The sequence below is a fragment of the Coturnix japonica genome, chromosome 3 (assembly GCF_001577835.2).
Source record: "Coturnix japonica isolate 7356 chromosome 3, Coturnix japonica 2.1, whole genome shotgun sequence".
Lineage (NCBI taxonomy): Eukaryota > Metazoa > Chordata > Aves > Galliformes > Phasianidae > Coturnix > Coturnix japonica.
Window position 1 is genome coordinate 75515571 of NC_029518.1, and position 9933 is coordinate 75525503.

Consider the following 9933-nt stretch of genomic DNA (forward strand, 5'->3'; position numbering starts at 1 on the left):
ACATGCAAAACTGGAAAGGTATCTCTGCAAAGATATGTCCCAACCAGTCCTTCCATGCAGCCCCAACCTAAAGGCTAATCACACTGCTATCAGTTCAAATTATCTCTTCCATAATTTGCACAAGGACCTAAGTGACCTTGAGAGAGAAGGGGAAAATCAACATGACCACAGCATATGACAGGATCACCTATCCTGGTTTTCTATGAAGTGTATGAAACATTGTGTAGGTTTTATCCTGCAGTCCATTGCTGCTGCTTCTGCAGCAGCCGGAGGATGTTTCCCCTCTCTACTGGCCAGCTCCACGCAGCCTTTTTTCCTGGCTCACTCTATTATTCTACTCACAGCGGTGATGGAAAAAAACCTTCCTGCAAACTGGCAGCTGTGGTTGAATGCAGCAGTGTTCTTTAATGGAAAGCAGCAATAAAGAAATAAAAAGCTTCATGGAGCATACCCCAGCAAAGCGTGACTTACTGTAATGGTCATTAGAGCCATTTCCATTTCTGTATTTTAGTTATTAAGACATAATATGCTGCTCTTAGTCATCCTGTTCATGGAGATTAATAAAATATAGCTCTTGAGTCACTAAAAATTCCAGTGCATTTCTGAGCTCCTGTGGTACAGAAAGCATCTCGCTATCCCTGCAACTTGAAAGCTTTCTGGCAACTTCGTTTATGACAAGACACAAGAAGGGTTTGCTTGTGCACAAGGATATCTTCCTTTCTGAAGTAAGACCTTTCCTCCATGCTGGTAGCTGAACTGCACAGTATTCATGAAGTCACAGCGCACTGAAAAGGATTTATAGCAGTTAATTTCTTCTCTACCTGCTGAGTTCTAGACTCTACCCTTACACTCATTTTTATTTTGGATAGCGAGTTTACAGCTAGTTAATAATTAACTGCCAACGTGCTTTCCTTGGGGAAACAGTTATTTTATAAAGTTTCACAATGTGCAGAAATCTGCTGTCTCAGAGATTCAGCTGCACGATGGATCCTTGAGATAAAAGTCATTACTTCGCAGTTAGAGGGGTAGGGAATTACATTATATCTTTCTAAACTGTATTTTCCTCTATCATATTCACATGCAACAGGATCAGTTCTTTTGTGGGAGTGACAGCCTCCAAAGAATTAGATGAAAATAATGGATGACCAGGCAAAGTGACTGCCAGGCTGCATAAGGACAGGATGGGGGACATTGTGTGTGTGTTTGGAGAGCAAGCAAGGAAAGCACATGGGAGTGTCACAGGGAAGTACGTGTACAATAATCACAAAAAGTGAAGTGCTGCAAGGATACAAAGAGTGAATCCATGATAAATCAGCTTTAAAATCATCGTAGATTTGCCTTGATATTACTGCATCATTTTATTTGTGGAAAATGGTGCTACACATCAGGGCTGTAGGACCTTGTGCCATTGGCAGCTTTAACTGCTCTGTGCCTCATCACCAGTGGCAGAACAACAGGTACATTTCTGCTTTTCTTTTTTCTCTGTGACAAAGCTATGTGCAATGTTTGCCTGATTTTTCACTGCAGTCAGACTCACATAGAATGCCTGCAAAAATGCTAGATTTAAATACAAGCCAAGTGCAGCAGTGAGCTGCAGTGTTATCGACAAAGTTTCAGTGCATTACTGATATGCCTGAGAATTTAAAACATCTACAGGTATTCCTTATCATCTTTGCTGTGACAGACAATGCACCTTTGGCAGCCTTAACTCCTTGGTGGCTGTAAAGCTGTTCCTTTGTTCTCAGTGATACAGCGAAGATGAAAACATACCCAGCACCCAAAATAGAGAGCAAACAGCCCCTTTTGTTGTCACTTGGCTGGTGCTGCGCTCCACTACCGCCACGCAACATTATGCTGCCACTTGTCCTGCTGGCACATGTCAGGACAAGCCGTCTGCAATCAAGGCAGCAGATGGTTCTTTGGGTCGCCTAAAGCCAGAGTTGGCAAGGACACATCATTTATGATGCTGCTAAGAGAGAACAACATGTTGGCACAGACATAACAACAAATTTCTGGATAATGAAGGCATCCTGTACCCTGTTAAGCCATTCACTCAGAGCAGTTTTCCTCAAGTTTGTGAATAACGTTTTTTTTCTCTGTCAGTATGATTTCCTGTATCATATCTGGTGGTACATGTGCATTCAGTCTATAACCCATCCATTTAAACCCAATTAAAGGAAACGCTGGGGAATATTTCAGGTTTTGACTGCACTTGTGGACAGAGCAGCACGAGTTGCCTTGAAAACATCTGTGACTGCTGGGCCAGCGATAGAATTGCCAATACTGAATTAATGGCCAGTTCATTTCTTCCTTTTCTGCCAAGCTCAAAAGAGGGAAAGCAAGACATTTCTGAACAGTGGTTGACAACAACTGTCAAAGCAAGTCCCCCAATGTTTTAGGAATGCAGAAATTTGAGGAGCCCATTGCTACGCATATTTCATTTCCACTATGATATTTCCAGTAGAGGGGAGTGAAGAGGAGAAAAAGGCAGACCTTCCTTTCGTGTGTTAAACTCCACATCACATCACACACACAAGCATTTCCAGGAAATTTTTCCCTGTTGTAGACCATTTCATGTCATAATGTTCACGGTATGTTGTCTGAGAACACTCTGCAAATGTTAAGCAAAGCAAGGCAACGAATGACGATAGTTTGCATTACAGAACACATGGTCTGTCAGCCAGATTGCTCGTTATGGCCAAGTGTGGATACAGAGTGCTGATATTGATTGCTGCACTTACATTAATCATGCAAACTTTATGATCAGTCCTCCATGCCTTAAATGATCTGCAATTCATATCAAATGACTTTCAGGATGCGTTTTCAGTTCAAGTGCAAGGGAAGGCCAGTTGTCAAAACTCACTAAAACATGGCACAAGGGTGTCTTCTCAGAGAGGAAGGAAAACGACAGCAGAGAGGGTGTTCAGTGGTTTTCTTTTCAAGGCCAGCACTCCATTCTTGCCATGTTAAGTTCCTCTTTGTAGTGGAATCAGGTGGTCAAGAAGACAAGGGTTACAAAAAAAGAGGGATGATGGATTTAAATACATATGGCTATGAATCTTTCTTATTCAAGGAGCAGATTTCTTTCTTCTACACCTTCTCCTGTTCAATTTATCTTTTGTTATCTGCTACTTATAGGCAGACCAAGTACTGCAGTCTATGCTATGCCTTTGAAAGAGCTGCCTGATGGATCCCAAGCATCTCTACCAGTTTACTGGCTGTTATATATGGATATGGATAAGAAGTAAGTAAAAAAAAAAACTTTCTTTGCATCTTGAAATATGTTTTCCTTAAATAGCCAGTCCTTAGCTCTTAAGAACACTAAGTGTTTAGCAAAATAATATGTGTTGCATTACTTCTCCCTCCAGGTTTTCATCCTTTAGGAAACATTGCTTCTAGCTTGCATCTGCAACACAAAAGCCACAGACATGTTCTTTGCAAGGGAGAGGTGAGGCTGTCGTGACTTCATGGGGAAAACACTGAGGAAGATAGACTGAAAAACAATCTGAAGGCGTATCACAAAGATCCCATGAGAGCAAGCAGCAGCGGCAATGCCAGCTTCTGTACCTCTGTACCTAAGCCTAAGCACTGAAATAGTTGCATTTAACCCTTCAGCCACATATCATCAATATTTCCCACAAAACCATGTCCCTCAGTACAACATCTAAATGTTTCTTGAACACCTCTGGGGCCAGTGACCCACCACTGCCCTGGGCAGCCCATTCCAGCACCTGGCCACTCTTTGGGAGAATAAGTTTTTCCTAATGTCCAACCTGATGTCTGTAAGGTAAATCTACATCATCTAAGGACTCTTGAAAACACCGCTGTGAAAACAAGAATGACATGTGACTAACTGGATCTTGCAGAACACTTTATAAGCCAAAATAGCTTTGTCATTACACTTGTGAGGTTGCAGCACTGTCTGAGCATAATTGAGACTCTGAGAAGTGTCTGCTGAAGGTCACATCTCACTTCTGTTCTCAGGTACCACTGTTGCTTTTTGAGTTTGTTTGCGGTGAAAGTAAGGTCATGCGCCAAAAAGTTCAACTTTCCGAACACAGGGAGGAAAAAAGGAACAACAGTGGGTGAGGGCTCCCATATTCTGATAGGGGAAATAGAGCTCCAGTGAAGGGTTGTCCCAGACATACCACCAGTCCCTTGTCTGGGTATGACACCCTCCAGACAAAGCAGTGGGAGAAGTTCTTCTATGCCTGTCTGTGTGCAGCCAGGGTGCAGTGAGGGCAGAGCTGCGGTGTTGGGCTGCGTCCTTTTTGCCTCAGCTGGCTTGGGCAGCTCCTGGCAATAAACCCAAACTATGGAGAGCAATAAGCTTTTCCCTTATGAACTACATTTCTCTTACTGTGCCTAAGATTTACCAGATGATATTCTCCAGCTTTATAGTTTGTTTTTAATATGTGATAAGCTCCAGCAAATGTCTTCTGTTATCTCTTACTGAAAGGTACGTTAAATAGTTGCATAAAACATATAAAAGTCACTCCATCCACTGCACTTTCTGCTTTTTATAAATTATCTCAGTTAAAGTGTTTGTTTTCTTATGGATATTGATCAGTGTATTCTGAATGACTGCTGCTATGGGGATTGGTCTCCATTAACAGGAAAAGAGTTTGAGTGTGTAAAGTGTATGAGTTGTCAGTAAGCAGAACGTACTTTAAAATCCACAAACTTCACAGTATTAGGAACAAATTTTGTCCGCTTGTAATATTGCTAAGCTGGATAAGTGTATCCCGAGTTCTTTAAAAACAGTGTTGAAGCATTTATGCAAGTGAATAATGAGGGCAACATATTCCACAAGTATCACTGCCTATTTTATTATGCACATTTATTAAAACCACAAACCAAAACCTCTGACCCAGCTGTGCTGGGCCAGCTTCTCCTGAGAACAGCAAACAGGTCCTGACTCATTTTATTTGTTGATGCAATAGTGTGTACTACTACCTCACATCAACGTGGGAGAAGGTGAAAGGTGACAGGAAGAGGCAGCCCGGAGATTGCAGGATGATGAACAGTGCTTCTGAGACTACGCTGAGAGTTTGGCACCTGAGCTTAAGCACAACAGTTGCGGGACTTAGCCATACCTGTTCTAGTTTTTCTTTTTAGTTTTAATTACTGTTGGTGGTGAAGCTTTATTTATGCTCTTTGAACAATAGCATTTCATTAAGCAGCAAATGGTAACAGGACTTTATCCCTTTCTTATCTTTTTTGGGCTCTAACTGCCTTTAAATTAATGATGATGCCCAAATTGGCTGTGGCAGAGTAGTACCAGCCTCTCACCAAGAAGGATGGATGTGAGCTCAGTAATTTAGAACAGGAAAATCAGCCATTTATCATCTGTTATACCCTCAGCACTCCCAAAGCATTCAGCATATCAAGAGGAAATACACAGTATGGACAATTTGCTCCAAGATATCTAAAGATGACTGGAAAACAACTAATTAGTTGTGCATTTCTCAGGCTGAGAGGCCACGTGCCCTGGTGAGGAGCACTGCTAATCAGGCATGAGGCATTTCCTGCCTCAGACTCAGATGACACGCATTATGATGAAACTTGAAGATCCTTAATCGAGTGAGCTCTTTGGGGAAATAAAGCACAACCGAAAGGTTCAGAAGGCACTGAATTTACTTATTTGAGACTATTTATTAATGTTTATAATCCTCTACATCAAGTACTAGCAATAATTTTGTTAAGGACAGAAAGTACGGGATGTGCCCTCCATAAGGATCCTGGATCTTCTGGCTTCTCTAAATTAACACGACACAAAAAATGATATGTAGCAGTCACTTTTCTTTACTTTTTTTTGCCTGCCAAGGAATTAGAAACAATTTGGTAATATTTAACTAACTATTAGTGAAATTAATGGAATGCAGTCTGTTTGTAACCTGATACACAATTATTTCATATACTGTTTCTCCAGGCCCAATGGTAACTACCACTAGTCTACTCTGTGGTACTAAATGGAATTGCATAATTGTGATGGAGATATTTCCTCAAACAAATTATGCTGCAACCAAATCCAATGATGAAATTTTATCTGTGCTGTCGACAGCCCCGGTTGCTCCTGCGTTCAGTCTCCTACTGCTGAACAAGCCTAGACAGATCAAAGCAGCAGAAACTAGCTTGGGTTTAGCATGGTTAGGCATCCAGTACACAGGAACCCAAAGCATGTTAGGATTTGCGTCCTGTTCTTCATGTTGAGAACTGGCTTAGACTTCATCCTTGCACAATGTTGTCGGGGTTTGTATGATCAAAGCATTTTATGCCTAGATGGGAACATCGTTACTGAAAGAAGTGATCTAACCAGAGCATGACCTATCCATGCTGGAGTCTGCATAGAGGCTTAGCTGTGGATCTGTATCCTTTCCAAAATCTCTATGTAAGAAGCTGCTGTGCTCAGCAGCAATATCTCATATGAGAACTTCTCACTCCATTTTACTGCAGTGACATATATCAACTTAAATAACATTAACAAAGCATCTTTATATTAGATGAAACAAAGTAATGACTTAAAATGTTAGTTTGAACTATTCAATGTTATTTCTAAACTGGAGCTTCTGAGTCAAATGTGAGAAGATCTCGAGGCAGACCAGAAGGGTGGGAGCATGCACAAAGGCTGCGCAGAACAGAGGACAGAGAACAGCAACCAAATGCACCAGGGCACATGGATCAGAAAAGGACAGCCCCCACAGCCACAGCCAGAAAGCATGTAGAAACCCCAGCTGATCTGGTCTGAAACACTTTAATGTATTTTTACGCAGCAAATAATTAATTCCATATGCTTCCTTCTTCATACTGTTTCCTTGCCTTTGCTAAATCATGTCTCAGTTTTAAAAGCAAATAGAGTGAAGCTAAATGTCAGAAGAATTTATTTCCAGATGAGTGATGCAATTATTAACAAGCAAGTAATCAAGCCCTTGATAATGTAAAATTCAGAGCATACCTTTAACATTTTGACTGGAAGTACAAAAAGTGCAATTAAATCAATGCACTTCCCTAATAGAGTTCTTACATCAAAATTCTGGATGGCTTAAACTAACTCATAATGATTTCATTCAATTTTTTAAATTACATTTGATTACTGCTATCTGTTTCTACAGCAAATCGGTAATGCTCTTTAGCGAAACCGGTTATCTGTTATGAAGACTGTTGTGTCTTATTAACACAACTTTTCAAGGAAATAGGCATGTATGATACATTTCAGAGACAAAATTGCACAAAGATGTCATGGGATAACATACAGACCAATCTGAGTAAGTCTAGATGTTGAATACCTCAAATATATTTCATGCCCAAGAAGAGCATATTTTTGGTTCATGTTCTTAGGCACAAGTTGTATCTATACTGAGAACTCACAAAAAGTAAATCAGTGCTTAAGAAAGAAGTACATTTGGCAACAAGATTTTTCCTCACCCATCATAAGGATTAAATTAAATTTAAAAGCTGCTGTAGTTTTCATTAAATTCACACCTGTTAATGTTGTCTTAACACACTGGGAAGAAAATATAAATCCAAGAGTTCAAATCCTGTTTTCTCTCTTCTATCCTCCATTTTATTTTCACATCATCTGGCAGTTGAAGGAACTGGCAGAGTACAACAGTACACCGCAAAGTATGTTGTTTGTGTTCAATTACTGTTGAGCAGTATTGCTATATGCTGCAAGTCCTGTTGACAAGCTGAAATTCACTGAAATCTTATGAAAACCTCATCAGTTTAACCTGCCATTTTAGACTAAAATTTTACAGTAATGTGACTGTTCTTGAAACGAAGCTGACCATAGAATCAGAGGATCACAGAATGGCTTAGGTTGGACAGGACATTAAAGACCAGCTAGTTCCAACCCCCATGCTGTGGGCAGGGCACCAGATCAGGCTGCCCAGGACCCCATCCAACCTGGCCTTGAACACCTCCAGGGATGGGGTATCCACAACCAACCTGGGCAGCCTCTTCCAGTGCCTCTCCACTCTGACTAAAAAATTCCTTCCTAACATCTGACCTAAATCTCTTATCTTTTATTTTAAAGACATTCTCCCTTGTCAGACCATGAAACGTCCTACAAAACAACAGTCTGATTTGATCTCATTCTCCTGTTTCTTCCTGATGTTTCTCAAGAAGAGTTTCTCATTGAAAGATTTGATTGTAAATCTGAATAGACAAACTGAGGGTGAAAAAAGCAAATAGACAAAATGGCTGTGAGACATTTGAGAAAGAAAACTGCTTTCTTGTTTAACAAACTAAAGAAAAATGTTTTTGAAATATATTGTTTCCAAACAGGCAGCCACAGAAACTGCAGTTTAAAAGAAGACATGATTGCAGCTGATGAAGGACCTTGACCTTGCTTTGATTGCTCTTTAGATAGGTTTGATTGTTAGTGTTACAGAGACTGAAACCTGATTTTCCCATTGGAATACTTTGTCATTAGAGTGGTGAATACAGCATCTCTTTGTATCTGGACTATCTTTTCCTGCTGGCAGCTCCCTCATATGCTGTCTCCACTAATACCTTTCTCTTTTTAGAGATGTGTCTGAAAAAAAATCCCATACTCAGATTCACTGCTGCTGTAGGGACAGCGTAGGGTTATTTTCTGTAGGCATTTGGTAGCTGTATTAACAACAGAACTAGTAATTTAAGCTGTTGGTCAGGATACTGTAAGTAAATATTTGAAGTGAACTTGGGCAGAGGAACATCTCACTGATCACACTGGGAGGAAGATACCATCATTTCTGCTGTGCTCAGCTTCTCTAGCAATTAACGTGTCACAGATAGGCAGTTTGATGGAGTATACAAAGCAGGGATCCATTAGGTCCCTTTTTTATGAGCATAGTCAACATTTGCTTGTGGAAGGAAGAGCTGAACAAATAGCAATTAGGCCCTGCTTCAAGAAATACTTACAGGAAAGGAAAGTATGGCATTGTTTAGAGAATTGTCTCGAACCTTCCACTAATAAAAGGTTAGTGAGAGGCTGTTTTCTCTTCTTCTGTCTTAATGTATTTCAATAAGGGAATAGTGAGTATGGCATGAAACTGGAATTGCAACAATATCTAGGAGTGATGATAAATAAAATGATTAAAAGGCATCATACGGAATCTATTACTGACTCTGTTATTGACACTGCTAAACCAAAAGTCCAGGAAATTCACCTTCAGTAATCCACAGAAGTGATTATGCCTGTTCTTTAGTGACCATCTTCCTACCTTTCTAATGTCTTTTGTGTATGTGATGCCTGGGCCCTAAATATAATTCCTCCACTTATCAGAAAAAAAAAAAGAAACTATTTTGGCTGGAGCACCACCTCAATCCTGATGCTGTTATTTACCCTATGTGGAATTACAGGCCCATGAGCCCTAGGACAAAGGAGCCCCGAGAGCACTGCTAGTAGGCTGAAGGAGTGTGCTGGGGGCCATAATGGAATGTGACACAGGCATGAGGCAGCAGTGCAGAGAAGAGCAGTTTGACAATGCTCTAAGACATATGGTGTGATTTATTTTTATAAATAATAAAATACAGGAAGTTCTGCTTGCTTTGCAGCGCATACGCAGTGCTAGAGATGATATGCAACATATAGCTTCATGGCTGTAGTCCTGTTGGCTATAGTCACTGTTTTGGGTGGTGTTAGGAATCACTCCTGCACCTTTGTACTCCCAGCTGAGAAAAATAAAAAGACAGCTTAGAGTTACTTCAGTTCCCTGACACCTGCTGGATCATTGTATTCTTTACCATACCTGAAAGGTACACAGCATAGCTTATCTCCTGTGACAAGGGAAGAAGGAACAGAAATGTAAAGTAGACTGGCCATAATTCAGTGAGGATAGCATTTGCCCTGGAAAAGGCAATTCCAATTTGTTTAGATCCTCTTCTGACTAATTCCTAAACTTGAATGCTGTGTGACCCGTGCAGCTAAAGCAAATCACTCCTCCTGAC